Below are 11,532 nucleotides of genomic sequence, written 5' to 3'. Positions count from 1 at the left end.
GGATTTGGACAGAAATAGTTCACTTTGTAGCCTTTTTAGAGCACTAATGATTCATTTTATTACACTTTTGAGTGAATTTTATCTCAATGCAAACTTGGTTTTTGTTAACAAAACACATCACTATTAGCATGATTTTACTTCACTGTTGTTAAAAAAACACATCACTATTAGCATGATTTTACTTCACTGTTGTTAAAAAAACACATCACTATTAGCATGATTTTACTTCAATGTTGTTAACAAAATACATCACTATTAGCATTATTTTACTTCACTGTTGTTAACAAAACACATCACTATTAACATGATTTTACGTCACTGTTGTTAAAAAAACACATCACTATTACCATGATTTTACTTCACTGTTGTTAACAAAACACATCACTATTAGAATTATTTTACTTCACTGTTGTTAACAAAACACATCACTATTAGCATGATTTTACTTCACTGTTGTTAACAAAACACATCACTATTAGCGTGATTTTACTTCACTGTTGTTAATAAAACACATCACTATTAGCATGATTTTACTTCACTGTTGTTAACAAAACACATCACTATTAGCATTATTTTACTTCACTGGTGTTAACAAAATACATCACTATTACCATGATTTTACTTCACTGGTGTTAATAAAACACATCACTATTAGCATGATTTTATTTCACTGGTATTAAAAAAACACATCACTATTATCATGATTTTACTTCACTGTTGTTAACAAAACACATCACTATTAGAATGATTTTACTTCACTGTTGTTAACAAAATACATCACTATTAGCATGATTTTCAACAGCGAAAAGCATTATATTCCGGAATATAGCTTTTACTTCACTGGTTCTTTATTCAGTGGCAAGGTCAACACTGGTTCCTTATTCAGTGAAGTAAATAGATATAACACAACAGTGAATTAAATAGTAAACAAGATATTAATGTAAAATAAGAACTTGCTATTGAATTTAAATGAAGTTTTTTACAATAGTTCATGAACTCTTGAAGTTTACAATCATTTTTTCCACATTTATGTTCATGTTTTTCCCATATTCTTCAAAATGCTTTGATACTGTTGCCAAGTTCTTCAATGACTCATGGTTTGTTTCCGACAATATTAATGCGCTGCAATACTTTGCTCTTAGTCTTTGGAGTGTTCCCTTGCTTCTTGTAGTTAATCCACACTTCCAATCTTGTTCCCGCTCACCATGATAACATTCCAAATGTCGCATCAAAAAAACTCTACAATCTTCTACATTTGATGTTGTTCTCCAAGTCATTTTGAGCCTTTTTATGTTCACATCCTTTATTGATTTGCATTGGATGTGATACCCCTTTTTTGTCAAATAATGACAAAAATACACTCTCTGCAATATATCATCATGAATATCAGATGTAGTTCACTATAAAGAGTATTCTACTTCACTGTAATCACAAAAATACTTCACTATATATCATGTATGCTTACCACAGTTTCAGGTATGCTACCATATTTGACTGTGATGTCCTCATCGTCACCATTCTTTGAATTGTCAATCACCACTATACTTTTAGTGCTAAATCTGAAGCATATGGTATAGTAATATTCCGCAGCACAAATTGGAATGAACACCTACATAGATATTAATAATAATTTCATAATAAAAACAATTAGTGAATATAATAAAGAATCCATTGTGTTCAGTATTTACCAAATCTACGTCGGCCCACTTGAAATACGGAATTTGTTAAATCCATTTTCTAAATTGTCACAGAATCTATCAATTACGGTCATGATGTCAAATCTGGATAGAAATGATTCACTTTGTGTCCTGTTTTATAGCACTAATGAACTGTGTTTAGTTCACTTTATAGTGAACATATACTTATAGTGAAGTTTAAATATCATATTGTGAAATGAATATGATTAATAGTGAAGTAAACATGCTTTATAATTTACATACACCATGCAATTAATTTTTCAAAATTTATACTATTCTTACGGATGGGTATGTTGTGAAAAAGAGGCGCCTCGATGAAGATAGAGCCATGTATTCTTCCATGTTATTCAAATAAGAAGCCGACGCATTGATCACACCCACTTCTATTAGCGTATGTGGCAATAGTGAACATAATTCTCTTTTTGTTACCATTATGACATCATCATCATACAGTATGGTGTCCCTGTTCAAACATGTGTGTGTTAGCACATCTTTTGTATATTTTTCCTTCTAAATCAGAACTATAATATAAATCTTACTCATTTAATTCATATGTTATCATAATCCACAAAAAGACTTGTGACTCTTTCAAGGTAAACTTTGTTTTTGCCTGAACCACTGTTTCATGGAATGGAGATTTCAATGCATCTGATATTCTCTTCTCGGCTTTTGAACGTACCTCCATTTGTTCAATCCCAACAGTTGCCTGTCAGGGCAAGAATGAGATGAAAACTTCACTGTATTGTGTATATACTTCACTATATAAGACATATAGTTCACTTGATGTGTGTTAAAAGTGTTGGTGAATGGATGAGATATATCATTATCGTACACTTACAAGGTCCGGATTGTAAACTATTAATTCAGTTGAAGGATTTTGGTCAGATACTTTCAATTCTGATTGAACGTAGTCATCATCAGCACCTAGCGCCATGCACGCTTCTATTGCAGATGCAATTTGGGCATCCACAATGTCGTCCTATTTTCATAATAAGAAATGAAAACACATCACTATTAGCATGATTTTATTTCATTGTTGTTAACAAAACACATCACTATTAGCATGGTTTTACTTCATTGTTGTTAACAAAACACATCACTATTAGCATGATTTTACTTCATTGTTGTTAAAAAAACACATCACTATTAGAATGATTTTACTTCACTGTTGTTAGCAAAACACATCACTATTAGCATGATTTTACTTCACCGTTGTTAACAAAAATACATCACTATTAGCATGATTTTACTTCACTGTTGTTAACAAAATACATCACTATTAGCATGATTTTACTTCACTGTTGTTAACAAAATACATCACTATAGCAAAAAATCAAAGAGAAATGGCATGAGTGTTGTCATTGCCTGTCATCACTCTAACATGGAACACATCACTATAACCATGTTTTTACTTCACTAGTGTTAATAAAACACATCATTATTAGCATGCTTTTACTTCACTGACGTTAACAAAATACATCACTATAGCAAAAAATCAAACACACCTCACTCTAACCTGGAACACATCACTATTAGCATGCTTTTACTTCACTGTTGTCAACAAAATACATCACTATACCCATATATCATAGAAACCTCACTTAACCATGGAACACATCACCCTAAGCATGTTTTTATACCTTCAACTGTGTGTTTTGTGATGATGCTTTAGCTACATGTTCACAAAATTCATTTGTCTCATGCAAATCGGAAATGGAATAACTATTAACTGTATTGTGTATATACTTTAATGTACAAGACATATAGTTCACTTGATGTGTGTTAAAAGTGTTGGTGAATGGATGAGATATATCATTGTCCTACACTTACAAGGTCCGGATTGTAAACTATTAATCCGGTTGAAGGATTTTGGCTAGATACTTTCAATTCTTATTGAACGTAGTCATCATCAGCACCTAGCGCCATGCACGCTTCTATTGCAGATGCAATTTGGGCATCCACAATGTCGTCCTATTTTCATAATAAGAAATGAAAACACATCACTATTAGCATGTTTTTACTTCACTGGTGTTAATAAAATACATCACTATAGTAAAAAAATTAAAGAGAAATGGCCTGAGGGTTGTCATTGCCTGTCATCACTCTAACATGGAACACATCACTATAACCATGTTTTTACTTCACTGGTGTTAATAAAACACATCACTATTAGCATGCTTTTACTTCACCGATGTTAACAAAATACATCACTATAGCAAAAAATCAAAGACACCTCACTCTAACCCGGAACACATCACTATTAGCATGCTTTTACTTCATTGATGTTAACAAAATACATCACTATACCCATATATCACAGAAACCTCACTTAACCATGGAACACATCACCCTAAGCATGTTTTTATACCTTCAACTGTGTGTTTTGTGATGATGCTTTAGTTACATCTTAACAAAATTCATTTGTCTCCTGCAAATAGTGAAGTGTAATATACCATAAGAATAAAAACTAAAAAAGTAAAAAAATATTATGAATTAGTACACAACATCATACAAACTTTTTTTAGTTCACTCTGAATCAAATGTCAAGTATTAAAATACAACATACCACAATCAATTTGTTTACAATATTCATGGTTTATGTTCCAAATCTTCAACTTACTGGTTTCTTTCCCAAGTTAATATCAGACAAAATTGATGTGCCTTCAGTCACTAATTTGCACTTTTCATCATGGGCTTCCATCATTTTTTCCATGGGCTCAATCCATTCTGGATCATCTTCTTTATCCTCTTCCATAGCTTGTGTCATGTTGTCAATTGGCTTTGACACAGCTTGGTCTCCTTGATCAACCTCCACACCAACCATCTTTAGTGCATTTATGGCTGAAACTTTGAAGCAATTGGTGTCATTGGTACTTTTCAGAGCATCCTTCATATACCTCATCATTTTTGTAATAACAGTTGCAGCCTCCCCTATTGAATTTTTGATTTCATCAAACGAAGGAGCTGCTTCAGCTGAAGGGGGGGCTTCATCAATTGAAGGAGCTTCATCTACTTGGACAGTATCTCCAGTGGAAGGAGCTTTGGCTATTAGCATAGTATTTCCAGTGGTAGTGGAAGGGACAGAGGCAGTGACAGAGACTGAATCCTTGTTGACATATAAAGCTTCAATGGAGACTGGGCCGATAATACTTTTTACGCTTCCTCTGCCAATGATACCTCCATTATTGAATTCCATCTGTCCTATCTCCTTAAGAAGGGATGTTTTCCAGTTCCGGACAGTAGGGAATCTTCTAACCACCAACCTTGTTCGGTAGACAACCCTATCTACATAGCAAGCCTGCAAAAACAGATCAATAATAAAATGCATCACAAGCACTTCACTCTAACCTTAAATTACTATTAGCATGATTTTACTTCACTATTGTTAACAAAACACATCACTATTAGCATGATGTTACTTCACTGTTGTTAACAAAACACATCACTATTAGCATGATGTTACTTCACTATTGTTAACAAAACACATCACTATTAGCATGATTTTACTTCAATGTTGTTAACAAAACACATCACTATTAGAATAATTTTACTTCACTGTTGTTAACAAAACACATCACTATTAGAATGATTTTACTTCACTGTTGTTAATAAAACACATCACTATTAGCATGACTTTACATCACTGTTGTTAACAAAACACATCACTATTAGCATGACTTTACTTCACTGTTGTTAACAAAACTCATCACTATTAGCATGATTTTACTTTATTGTTGTTAACAAAATACATCACTATAAAGGAGTGGTTAAAATAGAAAACTCACCAATAGGAAAGTGATGGGTCCAGTGAATGGGGTGGATTTGTTCTTGACTTTTCAGCTATCATGTGCTGTGATTAGCATATCCAAAACGTAGATGCACCAATTGTACTGCCTCACATTGGAAATGTTGCCAATATCGTCCAAAATACGTCCAAGACATTTTCCATTTGCAGCTGGTGAGATCAGAACATTGTCCAACAGAATAAGAAATATTTTCTTAAACCATTCACCACCTTATAGATCACTATCAAGTTGCTCTTACAAATCAGTTGGGTTTGTTGTAAATTGGTCCTTCTTTTAAGCCTTTACAATGGTCATCATAACATCATTTATGTCATGCTTCTTTTCCCTATTTATCCTCAACTCTCCTCTTGGCAGTCCCAAGGTAGCATACACATCCTCCTAAGTGATGTGTAATGGTTGATCATCAACAAATTTTATTCTGGAGCAGTTGTCTTGATTAAAATTTTCGAGGAGTGAAAATGCCATTTCAGCAGGAATACTTCGGATCTTCAAATGTAGAAGCTGCCCAAACCCCATATGTTCCAGAGCAGCTATTTGTTTTGAGTTCATTTTCTCAATGGCATCAACAAGAACTTTCACCCCTATATTTACAATTAATTTAGGTCTTCTGATTTTACAACTAATATCTTTACACATCTTTCCTTTAGCATGTTTCTTTCTAGCAAGCTGTTTTTGTTCATCGTTGGTTTGTGACCTCCCACGCTTTGAGGCTGGAAGACATAATACAAAAAAATTGGTCAAATTCATTAATACACACTTAATATAGTTCAAAATTATACATGAATGACTCTGCCCTATACATAATATATTTCAGTAAGATACTAAATAACTAAATAACTCACTATGTGGCTTCTGTTTTTGTTGCCTATCATATTTATTTTTAGACCGTATTTCAAGAGAAGTTGTTGTAACTTGTTTTCGAGGTACATCTTCTCGATTCTTCAACCTTATTTCACTAGAAGTTGCAGTAAGTTGTTGTTGAGGTCTATCCTCATGAATCTTTGAACTCTTTTCGGCTGCAGCAGCTTCATGAATATGAGAAAAAAATCACTATAGCAAAGAATCAAAGAAACCTCACTCTAACCTGGAACACATCACTTTTAGCATGATTTTACTTCACAGTTGTTAACAAAATACATCGCTATAGCAAAGAATCAAAGAAACCTCACTCTATCCTGGAACACATCACTATTAGTATGATTTTACTTCACTGTTGTTAACAAAATACATCACTATTAGCATGATGTTACTTCACTATTGTTAACAAAACACATCACTATTAGCATGGTTTACTTTACCGTTGTTAATAAAACACATCACTATTAGAATGATTTTACTTCACTGGTTAATAAAACACATCACTATTAGCATGATGTTATTTCACTGTTGTTAACAAAACACATCACTATTAGCATGATGTTACTTCACCGTTGTTAACAAAACACATCACTATTAGCATGATTTTACTTCACTGTTGTTAACAAAACACATCACTATTAGCATGATGTAACTTCACTGTTGTTAACAAAACACATCACTATTAGCATGATTTTACTTCACTGTTGTTAACAAAACACATCAGTATTAGCATGATTTACTTCACTGTTTTTAACAAAATACATCACTATTAACATGATTTTACTTCACTGTTGTTAAAAAAAACACATCACTATTAGTATGATTTTACTTCACTGTTGTTAACAAAATACATCACTATTAGTATGATTTTCAATAGTGGAAAGCATTATATTCCGGAATATAGCTTTTACTTCACTGGTTCTTTATTCGGTGGCATGATTTTACATCACTCTAACCGCATAAACTATGGTTTTATATATCATTCTAACCACAGAAACTACGGTTGTGTAAATCACGCTAACCACAGAAACTAAGGTTGTATAAATCACTCTAACCACAGAAACTACGGTTGTATAAATCACAATACATGAAAATATTGTATATTAAAATTAAGAAATAGTAGGAATGACTAACGGTCGGAACCTTGGTGTATAGAACCAGAACTTCCGGTTGCATTTTTCTTCGTACGTTCAAAAGCTACAAAAAAATTCAAATCTAAATCAGTTCTAAAATCAAAACTAAAAATAAATTTTAATCAGTAGGAAATTTACTTTTCGAAAAATCTCTTTGATTTGTAGTCATCGTGTTCGGCGAAGGACTGGATGTTGACGACTGGATAGCGACGACGACGGCTACGGCGAAGGCGACTGGATGTTGAATCGCGATTTAATTTTGTGAAAGAGAGAAGAGGAAATTAGGTGAAGAATGCGGTTTTTTCTGGAATGAATTGAATTTGGAATGACGTAATTTTGGCTGCAATGACCATTATACCCCCTCCTTGTTATTGTGGAGTAAATTTGTGATTGAGGAAACTAATTTCTCCTTAAATTCAAAAATTACATGTATTAATACTAGCCCTTGATTTTCTTGATCTTGTGGCTGTGATTTGTTCTCTAGTTATGTAATTAATGGACACTTGCCCTAGATTACTACTATATATATATATATATATATATATATATATATATATATATATATATATATATATCAGGGTGTGTTAAGGTCCTTCGCAGCTTTTCAGTCCAAGCTTCAATCAGATCACAACCCTTGGATCATTGAATTGGATGGTTGTGATAATCTGCATTATTTGACGAAAAATTTGCATTATTGGTCGGTGTACATTATTAGAATGAACATCTGCATTATTACACTAAAATGGTGCATTATTAGTCGGTGTGCATTATTCAACTGAAAATTTGCATTATTAAATGACACGTGGCATCAATCTAACCGTCGGATGACGAAATCGTGGGGCTGAGATTAAAAAGAACAATAGAACAAAAGATACAAAAAGGAAATGAATGCATCCATATATATATATAGGGGAGTATTAAGACCCTATTGCCCCCTTAGTGTTAAGTTCCAACTTAATATCAACCATTGGATTAAGATGTTGGACGGTTATGATGAGGCTTTAATATAGGGAACCGTTTTACATTATTAGTTGTAGTCTGTACATTATAGGGTTATAAATGTAAAAATACAATTAATCACACATGTAATTAAGCGAGATTTTGAGTGACCTTCCAAATACTCACACTCTCTCTCTCTCTCTCTCCCCAACCGCATCCCTCTTCAACCCAAAATCCTCAATCGTCTCCCCTCATTCCCAACCATTCCTAAACCCTAGCTTCGATTTCCACCATCAAATCCACGTTCCGCCGCCGTTTCGGAGTTGAAGCCTCAATCCCTTCACGTGCGACGGTCTTTTTCCATTCGACAAAAAGGTAGGCTTTAAAAGTTCTAATTTTTCGTGAATAGACACTTTGAATCGATGAATTTCACCATCATTTGGTTGATTTTTCACGATTTTTCACAAACGTTCAGTTCATATATCTGTAAATCCTGAAATCAGGCTCATTTTTGTTGAGGTTTTGTCCATTGTTGAATTTTGTAGTTAATTACCAGAATACAATTGTGTTTTGATTAGGGTTTTGTCCATTGTCGATTTTGTAAATTAAATCTTATTATGTTTTGATTGTTGGTTTGTCTAACAGAACATCAATGACGAAAAGAGGCAGACCCTTTAAAAGCCAACCTACCCAGACTGCAGGTGAGCAATCTATTGCATTTGCCATTTGTATTCATCGAGAAGTTGGTCATTATTGTAGTCTGTGGTGTATACGATGATTTGTTCTAATCTGAAACTATTGGTTCCCCTGAATTTGTGCATTATTTATTTGTTGTGGTACATTATTGACCAATTTCTTGCATTTGCCATTTGTATTCATCGAGAAATTGTTCATTATTGTAATTGTGGAGTATATGATGATGTTGTTTTAATCTGAATCGATTGGTTCCCTTGAATTTGTACATTATTTTCTTGATGTACATTATTGACCAATCTCTTACATTTGCCATTTGTATTCATCAAGAACTTGTACATTATAGTAGCTAGTGGTGTATAAGTTTTTGGTTTAAGCTACATCTATTAGTTCCCCTGAATTTGTGCATTATTTGTTTGTTGTTGTACATTATTAAGCAATCTATTAAATTTGTCGTTTGTATAAATGGAATAGTTGTACATTACTATAAGCAGTGTTGTCCATTATGTGTTTGTGATATGCTATATCAATTGATATCAAAGAAATCTTAGAATTAAGTGGATGTTTTATTGATCTGTGCATTATTTGCTTATTTTTGTACATTATTTAGCAAGAAGTGTTCATTATAGTCGATTAATGTGATACATTACTTACTGTGTCTTATTTTGGACAAATCGTTTAGCAATCCATGGGCTATGGTATAGTAGTCTCTATTGTAATCTTACACATATTAGGTTACATTATTCAGGTTAATTGTTACATTATTTGCTACTAATGTACTACATTATATGTGATGACATATTCATTAATTGATGTTGCGTGTACAATATTATGTTATATAGCACTCTAAAATTTTTGAAACCGTCTTTTACACAGCATCAAAACTACCAAGGGTAAACTACGAAGAGATGTTGGATGATGTTGTTCCGATAGCAATTGCGCAGCATTTCCGGCAGAGAATGGTAGAACAAAAAGAGGAGCCCCCTAAAGTGCAAGCTGAAGTGGGTGAAGGACCCAGTAGATCAAAGAAAGGGAACCTCCTTTATTTTAGGAGGGTTTAATTGATTATTTGGTCGTTCACCATTTGTTGTAATTGTATGCTTGTTGTTTTTTTATGTGTACATTAATACTTTATTTAGTTACATTATTAACAGATTAGTATACATTAATTGCTTGATTTTGTACATTATGCATGTCAAAGGTTGTATATACTACATTATTGATGGTTCCGCTTGTGAGTAAGTACTACAACTTAGCCCCATGGATTGCTGAACCCAAAGGGCATGAATTCAAGTTCCTTTCAACATTAGTCTCTTCAATCTGTACATTATTCACTAATAGGAATGTACATTATTAGATACTATTGATACATTATTTACTGTACCAAATCTAAAAGACACATTAAAACTGTAAATTTCAAAAATTAACAAAATGTAACTTAGGAAAAGAAAACACGAAAAACTGTAAATGTTAGATGATTTCATGAAAATAAAATGACAATCGATGAAAAATAAATCTGAATACAAGGATGAACTAATCACAAACAAATACAGGAAACCATAGATGTCAATTACACGACTAATACAATAACTTTCTACCAAAATTGGTTAATAATCAATTAAGTAACTGAATGCATAACCTTCTTCCATTGTTGACATGAATGAAACGAGAATGAGTGAAACAACAGACGTGTTGAATGGAAAAGAGGATTCGTGACGACAATCATACACTGCAAATGTCTTCAATGGAAAAGAGGTTTTGCAATGATAATTCAGAGATATAATCTCTCAACAAATTGTTATGGGACGAGAAAATAAAAATTACAGACGTATTCAATGTAGAAGACGATGATAATTCTGGTAGAGAGTGATTAACATTGGCGTGTAATAGGGATGTAATCTTCCAACGTATTTTGGCTGATGATTGAGGGAGGAAATCATGGAAACTACCATAACTGAATCTTAATCCTATACCAAAAATGACATTTTCCTATTAATTTAATAACTTTAATAATCAAAATCAGCTTGATTTTTGGCCATCGGATTTTCAAATCGCGGGGCTAGGATTAAAAAGGAAGAATGAACCATATTTACAAAAAGAATATGATTACATCCATATATATAGGGATGTATTCATATTAATGTGTTAAAAACTGTTAAAAGGGGAAACTAATTTCATCCATTGATTAGGTGTGATCTAATGGCCGGTTTTATTGCCACGTGTGATTGCTGAAAATTAATTAAAAATAAAAAAGGGCAGATTTGGAAGATTCAATTTAGATGGTTAATTGCATTCCATGATTCTCTCCTTGCAAGTTTGGAAATTATGCATCCCTAAATAACTGCATACCACCATACACATAAAATATTTAAATGATTCATTTTCCTTAATTAGTACAAATAACTT

This window comes from Salvia splendens, chromosome 4 (genome assembly GCF_004379255.2).
Source record: "Salvia splendens isolate huo1 chromosome 4, SspV2, whole genome shotgun sequence".
Taxonomy (NCBI): domain Eukaryota; kingdom Viridiplantae; phylum Streptophyta; class Magnoliopsida; order Lamiales; family Lamiaceae; genus Salvia; species Salvia splendens.
Note: the sequence above shows the minus strand (reverse complement) of the source record.